Raw genomic sequence first — 14,412 nt, forward strand, 5'->3', positions numbered from 1 at the left:
AACCTTTTATGCATTAATTAAATATTCTAAGCTTGACCGATGCGTTCTATTTCATTCTCTTTTAGCTGGAAAATTTTGCGTTAAATTTTGCAAGAAGACACAAACTGAAAAACTTATTTATAATTTAAAACTTATTTTAAAACGCTAAATCAAAAAGATTTAAATGTAAACTGTAGGTACGTTTCGTTTATCTTTTTTATTCGAAAGTTTGAGCAATTTGATTCAAAAATATTATTATTAACATACAAAAAACAATTCACTTTTTAGGTTTGAAGTGCAAGAAAAATAAAAACACTATTTGAAAATTTTTAAACAAAAAGTTTTGAGTTGAAAATTTTTGATGTAAAATAAAATAGAAGTGTATTTAATTGCAAAAATCATCAAAATTATTCATAATTTTTCAATCTATTACCAAAAGAGTTCACACTGTTATTTTTTTTTGATGTTAATAAATTAAAACACGACTAAAAAGAAGTTAGAAAGCTTTGAGTCAGTTTTTTTGAAACACGAAGTAAAAAAAGCTTTTAACGTCGGCAATCATCACGGCTCAGTGCACGCTCTGTGACGTCACGTAATCCAGTTATTGTGACGTCACGGAAAGTTTTCGAGAGAACATTATGCAATAATAGCCGGCTCGATTGTGACGTGATAATGACCGGCCAATCGTGTCGTCGCATTTTATGCCAGGAAGTTGTAAAAACATTAAAAAGTTTTTAACGTGTTTAACAATTATAACTTATTTTTTTTTCTTTTTAACAAATAAATATGTTTTTATTTGTATTTCTCAAGTGCAAGTACACGAATAAGTTTATTTATTACACTATATTTTTGTTTCTAAGTAAAAACACATAATTTTAGATAAATACTCAAAGGTAGTTGTAATTTATCAATTTCTTGAAAAACTAAAGATAATGTTTAAAAACAAGGTTTCTTTTTACTTTTATTAAGTTATTTTAATCACGAAAACTAAGTCTTGCTTTAATTTGAATATACCATGAGATTCTGCGTCATTATATGTTGTTTTCGTAACATATGAAAAGGTGAAATGAAGCTTTCTACTGGTTTTTCATTGTAAATAGCAAAATTTTATGTTAATTGTTAAAGTGTTGTTCTACTGTTAAATTCATCAAAAAAAGCATGTTGATTAATACTTTTACAATAAATTTTACTTTTAAACTTTTTACAAATTAAAAAACGTGTTTCATCATGGCTTTTATAGTTCATTCTTTTGTGTTTCTGAATTTTAAGTACATCATTAATCTGGTATTAAAAAATTATAGTTTACAAAGAAACATTTATGTTTAAAGCTGTATGAGTAAAAACGAGTTTTTCAAATAAACTTCTCATTGTATGGAAAAATGAGAGACTAAAGCTCTGTTGTTTAACAAGAGTACATGAATAATTTATATTTAACCAAATCCGCTAATTACAACTGCTCGAATCTCCCTAGCAATCAGATAAACATTCAGGATGGGCGGGAAAGTCCCCTATTTTGCATGTACGACCGATGTTATCAGGGTCGTGACAGAATCAGATTATTAGTTTGATGTTAATCTGTTGGAAGGTTACAAGACGCAGTCTGTTGTTGATAACAGAAAAACACGGTCGCTATTAGCCGTTTGCTCGCTGATGAGAGTTTCAAATCACGATTTACTTAAAGTTTTAATTATGATACAAGTTTGGCTTATTGAATTAAAATATTGCTATTTTTTCAAAAGAACAAAATTAATTTATCTCAATTTAATAATTAAACTTAATCCACATGTTTTTGAAATAAAAATTTACTATTTTATTTATCTTTAATGATTATATCTTCAGTTTATAGAGTTACATTGTTTAATTTATACTTTTAGTGCTTTAAAAATAAAAAATAAAAAAACAAAACAAGTATATATATTTTCATGTTGCAGAGATACAAAATAATTTTATTAATGCTCAAAAAGTTTTGAATTGATTCAATAACTCTACACAGTCTCTTATAGAAATTTATAAATAAATTGCTTAGTTTGTTTAAAAAACACTTAAGTTCTTGCACAAACATGTCTCAATGTTTTTAATAAATTACGTCATGATGTTTTTTTTTTGAATCTGTTTATTTTTATCTCAAATTAAATTATGTGTTAGCCGGAAGTCTGCTCTTGAGGAAGTTTAAGTTTAGTTGTTATTGTTTGCATATTGTGATATAAAAAAGCACCTTTAAATGTACATATAAATTTATTTACAAAATGTAAATTATAACAACAAAAATCAAGTTTTGACTTCCGACTTCTGAGAAGTCAATTCAAAACAGAAACAAAAATGTTAAATAAAACAAATTTTCTAGATACACAGTTCAAGTCTTTTTGAATCGGTTCAATAGGTTTTGTGTAAAGTTAAAAAAGTACTCCAATACTTATGCTATTTAAGAAAAATAACTTATTTAGATTGTAACTATTTTTCAGTAAACACTTTTGATTTTTAAGTTGTAATAATACTTTGAGGGTTTATACAACAGTTAAAACTATGTTAAAAAACTATATTATAAACTTAACTTGATAAGTTATGCTTATGATGAGAATATTATAGAAATTTTTGTTAAAAATTTGTTAGTTTAAATGGATAAAATTATATTGTAACTTGAAATAACTAAATTTAAAAGAATTTTTACTTAACAGATAAAAAATAACCAAAAAAATGAATCCAAGCTTAAGCATTTTAATAAAAAATGTTGTCTACTTCTGAGCAAAACAAGTTTATAGCATTTTAAAGGTATAAAATATGCTTATTTACTTTAATTATAATTTGCAGTAATTTATGCCGAGTGCTTTTTATCTAGTACTAAGAGTATTTTATTTGAGTAAATTTTTAGAAAAAAAAAGCGTTTAATATAAAATTAAATAATTGCACAAAATGTTGATTTAGTTTCTTACGCAAAAAAAAGATAAACAGAATTTTACGTTGTTGTAAGCAACTTAGTAGTTTATATAAAATCAAAGTCTTAATTTGTTATCATTTACTTCTATTAAATTTATCATAAGGTACTTAAATAACTTACTGCAGCTTTTCTTACAATTTTCAAAAACTGTACACAGCAAATCAATAAAAAATTGAAACTTGTGCAAAATTTGTTCTTCATGCATAAACCAATTTCGTTATGTTTTTATTTCTCATCTTTTTACACACAATATATTAAAACTTGTTTTGAAATATCAAAAAGAAAAGAAAATAACAATTTTCACCTAGTAAAAAAAAAATATTCTACACCACTAAAGGTTTGCGTAGTAAAATACTTTATATATTTTTCAGTTCTCAGGTTCATGCAAGCTTCAAGTTTTAAGTCGTACAGCCGAATATTAAATTTTACTGAACTACTATAATAACTAAACAAAAAGTACAGCAGTAGGGTCAATACTAAGTATTAAAAACAACAAAATTATCTATAAAAAACATATATAAGTAGCACTTTTTGAAACAACTGTTACCTAATAAAAATAATACCAAATTCAAAATAATCTTTTTTATAAAATCCGTTGCTGACTGTAGAATTTACTAAACTGTGAAAATTTAACACTCCTAGATACATAAATGTTTTAAATTTTGATTCAAGCTGTATTAATTATCACTTGTGTTCTATAAGTACTAGTTCATTTAAAAATTAGTACTTATTTTAATTATTTTAGTTAAAGTAATAACATTTTGAATAAGCAGTTTTCAACTTACATTCATAAAAGCTGAACAAATGTACAAATATAAAAAGTTTACATATAAGAAAGTAACAAGTATTAAGCCAATTAGCACTTGTCGTAATTTTATTCATACTAGAATTCTTGAATTAAAAGTGATCAAATATAAATATGCATTCGCATCTTTCGAGTCGTAAAACCAATAAATTTGTTTTTAATTAAAAAATTAAACTCAACTTGAATTGTAGATGAAATACTTTATCGAGGAAACAATCATTCATGGTAAAATTGAATTTAATATATACATGCGTTAAATCATTATCTTAATTAACTTAAGTTCTACACTAAACACTCTGATTTTTACCAAGTCTGATCTAAAGACTAAATTTATTTATCACATTTATCAAAAAAAAACATTTAAAACTTTGATTAAAAATTTCTTTTAAATGCAGCATTAAAAACCAAAGATGAGGTTAAAACTTTTAGATTTAACTTCTCACAAAATTTGTTACTAATTTTCAAAGAGAGTTTTCAGTGTAAAGCTGTATGTAATTAGCCTTTTATTTTATATGCACAAAAAAATTCGTTAAAATTAAAAAAACTAAGAGTTGTAAGCTTGAAAAAAACTGTTTACAGTTCAGAAACCTTGATAACCGTAAGCATTAATTTATTATTACAGCTTATTAAAAGTTTGTATTTTAGAAATAACAGCAATGTTTGAAGTTTAAACATAAACACAAAAATATCTGCTTGAATTAAAATAAATAAATGGTTATTACTTTTCAGCAATCATTCAAAATGTTTATTTATTTTATTCGTGTTAAGAGTCGTGTGAGTTTGATAATTACGTCAAAGGTATGACAACTGCAAATGTGTCACTCTTTAAATATTTAATTTCTGACTAATTTTAAAATTACTGTAATCTGACTGTATGTAAAAGATTTGTAAATAACCTGCTTATAATGCGTACTTCGGCAATAAAAAATAGTTTACTCTGTACTTTGTTTATTTTTAATGTTTTTTGCCTTTACAATTGTTATAAACTTACATATTTAAATTTTAAGAATAAAATAACTTTTCAAAACAGGTATAATTTATATGCATTGATGTTACGGATAGAGTGCTTTGTCTGTAATTTAAAACTGTAAATAGTAAGAGTACCAATTAATATTATTAATTTTAAAAACTATTTACTCTTTGAAAAAACCAAAAACTTTGCTTATTGTCCTATTAGTAAGTGTAGTTTAAAATTCAAAACTTTAACTAACAACGGTTGAGGATAAAACAGAAAAATACATTGATTTCTGCTAATAAAATAAGTGACTTTTTTCAAAGAAAGATCAGAAACCCAAAACATCAGACTCATTGGAACTAAGGTTTTAAAAAGTAGTAGTGATTTATTTGCTAAAGTATTTTAATTAACTAAAGACCTTGTTTTTTGATAGCCTGTTGAAATAATATATACTTTTAGGTAAAAGTTTTTGTATCGAACTTTGAACAAATTATTAAAAAAAAGATTTTATGCTTAAAAACAAATTTCTTCAAGCTTAACCAAATAATAGACTTTTTAAGAGTTTTTAATTATTTCAAGTATTTCTAAACAATATTTTTTACAATTTAGATAGTTCACTATAAATTCTGTTAACTGTCTCTTGTTTATTGGTTGTTTTTTGATGTTAGCCCGAACTATTTTCCCAATATCATCTTAAACTTGTTAAATTTTAAAACTTTGTCATGTCCTAGACAAAGACACTAAACTGTATCTAAGTGGTGTACAACTCAAGAACCGAAATATTATTAGGACCAATTACTTAGACTGCTTTTCTTTTATCAATCAATTTACAAAATTTCCATATGATTTAACCGTCAGGTGCTACTAGTGAGTAACTTGATACTTATCTGTTGATGTAAGTAACTCGAAAAACATTTTTTTGTTCAATTTAAGTTTTATTTATATGTTTAAAACACAACTAACAAGAAAGTAATAAAGAATTTATTATGAACTAAAAATTGTAGTTAACAAACTTGTTGTAAATATAAAACTAAGTTTCATCTTTTTGTATACTTTAAGTTTCAACAAAACTCAACGCCATTGATCTTGTTAAGTATAAAAACTTGATTATTTACTTTATAAGCATAAAGTTTAAAAAAGTTCTAATTATTTAAATAAAAAACAAGAAAGATTTTTAATATGTGAAACTAATTAAATTAATCATTTTGAAGTTTTAAGCATAAAAACTAAATCAAAACTTTTATAGAATTATACTATTACAATTTTCTATTTCATATTTATACTTATCAATTTAGTTATGTGATTGAATTTTTTTTGTATATGTTTACAGTTTTTATTATTTTCGATTGAAAAAAAAGTAGGAGTTAATTTAAAGTGTTTGTTTATTTAAATTATAGAAAAAAATATTAACAACTGTTTTTGTCTGTGTACTAATTCTCGATAGATTAAGCTTTGGTATATAATGTAAAACTGAATTTTCTAATCCTGAAATTTTCAGTCGTTGAAAAAAGTTTAGTTTTTTTATCACTATAATTTTTTAACCCCTTTTAACTTTAAATGACACTTTTTTTACTAGGTTAATTATTTTTCTGACAATTTTTTCAGTAATCATAGCAGAAATTCTAAACTTATTTTTATATTGACAAGCTAATATTATTTAAAATGAAATTTATTCCAAATAATGCACATTTTATATTTTTGATTATTAAACAATTAAAGCATTTGAATTATATATTTTAATTTATACTGGCTTTAAAGCTGGTTGTTTCAATAAAAAAAATTCAAAAACTTTTGTGTTCAAGTTGGTACAAAAAAAGTCAAAAACATTAAGTTATAATGTAACAATGAACATCACAAATTTAATTTATTGAGCATTGTACCAACCAATAAACAATTTCAAGTTGAAGATGATTTTTTTTTGTATTATATTACACGAGAAAGTTGCATTTGTTAAATTCAACTATAAATTACCTTTACTTGAAAATTATAATCATGTATAAAGTTATAAATTGTTGTTTATAAACAACAATTGTTATAAACTTATAGAATGGCCAAGTACTTCAATATATTACTCTTTTTATTGTTCTTAATTTAACATTTTTAGTTTAAAAATAGTTTTAGAATATACATTTGTAAACAATAATATATAGTTTAAAGGTTTCAAAACTTTAATGGTGTTCCTCTGTATCCAAATTTTTCAGTTTATAATAAAATATATAACCATTTATCCAAATTTAAACTAAAATTTTGCCTTTGTCAATAAATTTAAATTCTGTAGAATTTTCATGAATAATATTTAACAGAGCTTTTTACTGAATTTCGTTTATGAGTCTGTATAATTCCTAAATTAGAAATACCAGTTAAACTCTTAAAGAATATTACTTAAATTTAACAAAACCTAATTTTTTTTAAGGTTTAAAACTTAGCTGCAATCAGTAAACGTCCCGGTATAACTGAAAACAGTTCGATGCTACCAGACAAAACCAGTAAAGTTGAGATGCAAAATACTCCAAGCTCCAGTGAAAAAGGTTCAGAGTTATCAATCAAAATAACTAAAGTTGAGATGCCAAAGAATCCAAGAACGAGTGAAAAAAGATCTGAGTTACCAGAAGAAACCAGTAAAGTTGAGATGCCAAATATTGCAAATTCCAGTGAAAAAGGTTCTGGTCCACCAGACAAAACCAGGAGTCCAAGGAAGCCAGCTTGCTGTTATTGCGAGACAACAGGCTTATGTCCGGAGTGCCGGTCAGGAAAATTTACAGTCTGTTTTGAGAGTCCATGCGAGTTGATAAGATGCAGAAACTGCGGAAGAACATTTCACCTTCACTGTCATCTACTAAACACATGTGGGTGGTTGAAAACTGTCGTATTTGCCAGTAGCTGTTTATACGTTTTTAAAATACTACTTCTCTTTTATTTACTTGAAGAAGGTTTAAATGTTTGTGGTTACTCGTTCTTGTATACAGTGTACTCAAGATTCAGCTAGTTGCAGAAAGATTTGTATAAAATGGGTTAATATAAGTTATCTTTACTGTTAGGCTACACGCAATTCCAAGCTGTTTTTTATAAATCCAAATCATCAATATAAATTACTTAGTTATTATATATAAGTTTGATATGTTGCACTTTACTGAATTAAAAAGATATTTGTGTAACAAATGTGTCTATTACTGTCTTTTCAAACTAATTATTATATCAATTCTAAAAAATATATAAAGTAGAGTATTATTTTAATCGTCAATTTTTGTTAATAGCAAACTTTTCAAATGGTGCACAAACTAAAAAATAGAAGCTAAAATTTAGGTCACTGTGATTCAAAGCCGTTAAGAAAATACTTTTCAACTCTAAAAGTTTAACTTCCACATTATTTAAGCTTATTAATAAAAACTAACTGTTCATATTTTCTGCCACTATATTAAAAAAACTTTCCGTTATAAAGGGTGAAACTCAATGTTTAGTGTTGTAACAGCGAAACTAGTATTCAAATTAGATAGGTTCAAAATCATTTTATGACAATTTTGTAGTAAAAAAACTTGGTGTTTTAGCTTTTATGTAAAAAGTAAATAAATATCGTTTGTTTTACATGCTTATTCAATGGTATTTTTTAACAAATGAAGTCATTAAATACTAAAAAAGTAATACTAACAATTATATATAACAGTTTTGTTTATGTCTCAATTAAAAATTTTTTACGAGCTCAGCTAAAATAATATTCTATTGATAGTAACTTGGTTTCAATAAGTATTTTAATATTTTTCTGATATATGCGTGATTATGTAAACTAAATATTTTTCAAGCATCACGACTGTAGTTTTACGTTTTGTTTATCTTTTACAATTATTTCATACAGTTTTGACGAAATCAACAAATATATTTACTGTTAGTAAATGCTCCAGCTTTAATTTAACTCAGTTAAATACTTTTCCTAATTAATTTCCATTAATATATTTGATTTGTTTATTTTACTAAAATTAAATTATTTGTGTTCTAAATGTATTTATTGTTACTTTTCTAAACTGATTGACTTGCAAACTTCTACTACCAAGTCTATACATGGTAAGATAACTGGTCAAATTTCGATATGAAAATACTTTTTAGATAAAGCTTAAAGAAAAAAAGACACTATTATAAGTGTATGTAACAAAAAGTTAAAATAAATATGCTAAGAACATCACATTTTACTGCCACTTAGTACACCAGGTTTGGTACAACATAGAAAACTGTTCACTAATCAGCAAAGTTAAAAAAGTCAGATTAAAAATAAAGTTTTTGGTAAACGAGCATAATTATGCTAGACACTGATGATCAAGTTTATACCGTTAACTGATACTGATGGCATACTTGTTTTGCATCTGAGCGAAAAATATTCGATGATCTTTGTTTGTCTAAATCTAAAAAAAACAGTTGTAAAGTCATAAAAAATAAGTTTTAAAAAACTCATATCAATGTTGTTCATTAAATCTAACTTACTTATTATCCGTAGATGTTCTCTTTGAATCCACAATGTTTTAGACTAAAACAATAAACAGATGCTCGTTTACTATCTTAATTTCTGTTTAAGAACATCTAACTGTTAAGTAAAATCTTTTAGTTTAAACTGTCTGTAAAACTTTTGCTTCTATTAAGCAAAAAAAAAATGAAATTTGAATGTGTTTCGGTTTCGGTATAACAAAGTTGTGATAGTTTATTTGCAAAAGTATTCAAACTAACCTTTCAAGTTACTTACAGACCTTTATTTTATAATGGCCTCTAAAACTTATATATACCTCTTGGTATAAGTTTTTGTATCTAGCTCTGAACTAATTATCAATTAAAAAACTGTTTTTTTTTTGTAAACTACAAATTTCTTCCACTTTAACTAAACCACAAATGTTGCTAGAATTTTTAAATATTATAACTATATTTCAGACAATACTATCATACATTTTAGATATTTTACAAATAGCTTTGCTATGGATTAACGTTTTGTAGCACTTGTATTTTTTTTGTTTGTGTATTTGGTATCAGCCCGACATAACCTTTACCGAAATAGTATTTAAACTTCTAAACAAAGATGTTTTTTAAATTTTGGCTCCTTTTTTTACCGTCAGGTGCTGCTAGTGAGTAACTTGATACTTACCTGTTGAAGTAAGTAACCCGAAGAACATTCACTTGTTTAATTAAAGTTTTATTTAATGTTTAAAAAACAACTAGTTATAAGTCATAAAGCATTTTTTATAAACCAAAATTTTAATTTAAATTTTCTTCGTTCAAATAAATACAAAACTTATTTTTTTTTGATAAACTTTAAACTAAAAAAAAATCACTAAGATTTTTGTTGCTGACTGTAACACTTTGTTCAAATGTTTTAAAATGTTTGTTAAAGACAATATCAACAAAAATATCTAGTTGTTTAAATCTAGAACAAGACAAATTTTTTATATGATTAACTTAATAATTTCGAAGTTTTGAAGTTTTAAGCATAAGCAGTAAAAAAAAACTTTTAAAGTAATATACTATTACAACTTTCTATTTTTATATTTATATACTATTTAACTTAGTTATGTATTTGGAAGATTTTTTTTTCACATATTTTTATAAATTTTTATTATTTTCATTAAAAATAATAAGCTGTAAATTTAAATTGTATGTTAATACGAATTAAAAACTAAACAAATATTTGTTAATTTTCTTTATGTCTGTGTATAAATTCTTGATAAATTAAGCTTAAATATATAATGACATACTTAATTTTCTAATACTGAAATTTTTATTTGTTAAAATTTAAATTTTATCACAGTAACTATTTCATACCTTTTGACTTTGAATGGCACTTTTGTAATTGTTTATTGAACGACAGAAAAAGCAATCAAAATGTTTGGTCCTAGGACCTGGTGCACGACTGCCCTTTCGGTTATTGAGTCGTGTCAATGTTGAGTACCTTTTAGTGTCTTGTCCAAGAAATTTAATTTAATTATTTTTCTGACTCACAAAATAATCATAGCAGAATTTTTACATTTATTTCTATAGTGATAAGCTAATATGATTAAAGATTAAAACTATTTCAAATTATACATTTTTTATCTTTTTTCTATTAAAGATATTAAAGCATTAAAATCAAATATTTAAATTTAGATTGGCTTTAAAGCTGTTTGCTTCGAAAAAAAAAATCAAACACTTATGTGTTTTAGTTGGTAAAAAATTAAATACAAACTTTCAAATGAATATAGTTATTTCATATTGTAGATTGAAACTGAAAGCACTTATGATAACTGGGCAAAGAAAAAAAGACAAAAACATTCAGTTATAATGTAACAATGAAAATCACAATTTTAATTTATTGAACAAAATATCACCAAAGAAACAGTTTTAAGTTGAAGCTGAAATTTATTTGTATTATACTTACGAAAAAGTTGTATTTATTAAGCTCATTTAATTACTTGTACTTAAAAAGTATAATCATGTACATAGGTTTTTTAGGTGTTATTAAAAAATAAAAAATATTCTAAACAGAATATTCAAGTAGTTAAAAATATTACTCTTTATTTATTTTTAATTTAACATGTTCAATTACTAAATAGTTTTATAATATACATCTTGTAAACAATAGTATCTAGTTTAAATATTTTAAAATTTAAATGATGTTCCTTCGTATCCAAAATTGTTAATTTATAACTAAATCTGTGAGCAATAACTAAAATTTCAACTAGAATCTTTTTTTGTCAATAAATTAACTTTGTATAAAAATACATTAATTATGTTTAATAGAGCCTTTTTTTCTGGTATTTGTTTCTAAATCTGTAAAAGTCTCTTTCTTTACAAGTCTATAGTTAAACTCTTAAAAGTCAGTAGTAAAATTTTAGAAAACTTTAAAATTGTTTCTTAATACAGGTTTGGAATTTAACTACAATGAGTAAACGTCACGGTGTAACTGAAAAAGATTTTGAGCCAGCAAACAAAACCATTAAAGTTGAATTGTTACCCATTAAAAGATCCAGCGAAAAAGGTTCTGAGCCACCAGAGAAAAACAAGAAAATTGAGAAGCCAAAGAACCCAAAAATATGTTGTTATTGCCTACTTGAAACGGCAGAGTTATGTGAGTTATGTCGAAACAGAAGACGTTATCTTTCGACGACTCAATGTTTAAGTGGAAAATGCAGTGAAAATAACTGCAACGAAGAATTTCATATGCATTGTTATCCAAATTATTCAACAGGATTAATTGATCCGAACTTTTTATTCTGCCTTATTTGCTCGATTCAAAGATTGCCTCTTTGAGGATTTGAATTTCCATCACGCGAAGAAAAGTCGATATAAAAAAGTTAAATCAAGTTGAACTATCTTTATTGTCAGTTAAACGCTAGTTTAAGCTTGTTCTTTATAAGGTGATATAGTCTACATAAGTACAAACTGCTTGTTTTTATTGATAATAAAACTTGTATTATAAATGTATTGATGACTGTTTTATTAAACTACTTAACTTTGAAAATTCTGTTTTAAAGTCTTAACAAAGTAAAGCGTATAGTTTAATCATCGATTTTTGATATAATATGAAGAAAATAGATTTTTAATGGAGATTAAACAAAAAAATAGATGCTAAATTTTAGGTCATTGTTTACTTCGAAGGTTTTGGTAAATACTTTAAACTATATTAAATATGCTATTCATTTGTTAATGAAAATAAAACTTTCCCATTTTACTTCCACTAGATTAAATAAAAGCTGTCAGCCGTGAAGAAAAAATTGTTTTTTATGTTCTTAAAATAAAAACAGTATTACGTGTTTAAAATGTTTAAAAACTATAATAAACAAATTGGTCGGCTCAACATCAATTTATGAAAATTTTATGGTCAAGGACATGGTGTTTTAGTCCGCAAGTAATTTAGATAAAACTGTTGTTTTAAATTCTAGTTTAATGATACTAGTTAAGCATACAACCTAATTAAATACTTTTATTAAAAAGTTTATTATTAAAACTGAAACTAATGTAAAAACGAATTCAATTTTTTTATAATAAGTGTAGTAACTTCAACGTTTTTACAATCTTCTTTTAAAATGTAAGGCATTTATTCGTTAGTAACTTGGTTTCATTAATTTTAGTATTTTTATAAAATAAATAAAAAACTTATCAAGTACACAACTGTACTTATACATGAATTTTAAACAGTTATTTATTAACAAAAAAAAAGGGCTGGCCCAGCATCTTAATTACAACTTAGTACAAAACAAATATATTTCTAATTTTTCTAATAATCTAATTCAATAATACCATGTTAAAATTTAATCTGGTTAAATGTTCTTTTAAATAAAGCGCAACTATAAAGTTGAAAACTTATCTGAAGTGGAATCTAACTAAAAAATTGTTAACTGTAATTTGTTCTTACTTACATATGAATGCACATTTATTGGTATATTTTGTTTTGTTTTTTCGTCTGTTTTGTAAATAGGTGAGCTACTTAATTTTTTTTCAAGTGTTACTACTGTACTTATTATACCTTTATTTTACTCCGTAGAACAATAAAATCAAATGCAATATCACAGATGTTTATTGTTTAATAATTTTTTTCTAAAGAAATCCAATCTGTTTTTTAAACTTGTAAAAATTATCGGATTTTTTTATTATAACTTTGTTTGATACCTTAAAATCACTCAACCTTATATTTTATCTTAAAATTTTTTATTTTCTCTCCAGCAGCTGTAGTGTTTTATTTGTTAAGTATTTTTTATAAATAGTATAAAATTATTACGACAGAACGATTATTTCCATTGTTTACAATCTACATCAAGTTTCTTTATTAGAAAAAAAATCTTCATGCCTGTTTGATAGAATAAGAATTTATTCAGCACAGTACTAAAAGTTGAAGAGAAAATTTAGATTATTAGTGTATTTAATTCGACTTTATTGTTCTTGCTAAGTATAAAATTTTCTTCATTTGTTCTACGGTGTCTAAACTTAGAAAAAGTTCTTTTATTTAAACATAAAGCAAGAAACATTTATTTATAACACGTTTAACTAAACAAACTAAATGCTTCGAAGTTTAAGCACAAACAATAATTACAAAACTTTTATAGAAATACACTAAAACGACATTATAGTTTTAAGTTTATTAACTTGTGTATGTACTTGAACACTCTTATTAATGTAACTACATATTTTATAAATATTTTGAATTGACAAAAACAAATTAAATTGATTGTCTAACTAAAAGAAATCAATCACTTTTAATTTTATGATCCTGAAGTTTTAACTGGTTAATAAAACATTTTTTTATCACAATAATTAATTTACACCTTTAACTTTTAACGACATTTTTGTAATTAATTATTGCTCTGTCTTACTCAGTGACTATAGCAAAACTTTTAAATTTATTTTTATATGACAAGCTAATATGATTTTAAGCGAAAATTATGCTAAATTTTACATTTCTTATCTTTATTTTTAGTTAAAGAAATTTGAAGCATTTAAATCAGATATAACTTAATTATGCTATATAGTTGTTTGCTTCGATTGAAAAAAAACATTTTTTTATTTGTATAAAATAAGATGAAATCTTTCAATTAAATATATTATATTAAATTTTTCATATTGTAGATTGAAACTTAAAGCACTTATGATAGGTGTACAAAAAAAAAAGACAAAAATGTCAAGTAATAATGCAACAGTGAACATCACAAATTAAATATAATGAACAAAGTACCAACCAATAAAAAAATTCAAGTTAAAGCTAAAAGTATTTTGTATAATTATTTACAAGCAAAC

The sequence above is a fragment of the Thalia democratica genome, chromosome 4 (genome assembly GCF_965202585.1).
Source record: "Thalia democratica chromosome 4, ktThaDemo2.hap1.1, whole genome shotgun sequence".
Lineage (NCBI taxonomy): Eukaryota > Metazoa > Chordata > Thaliacea > Salpida > Salpidae > Thalia > Thalia democratica.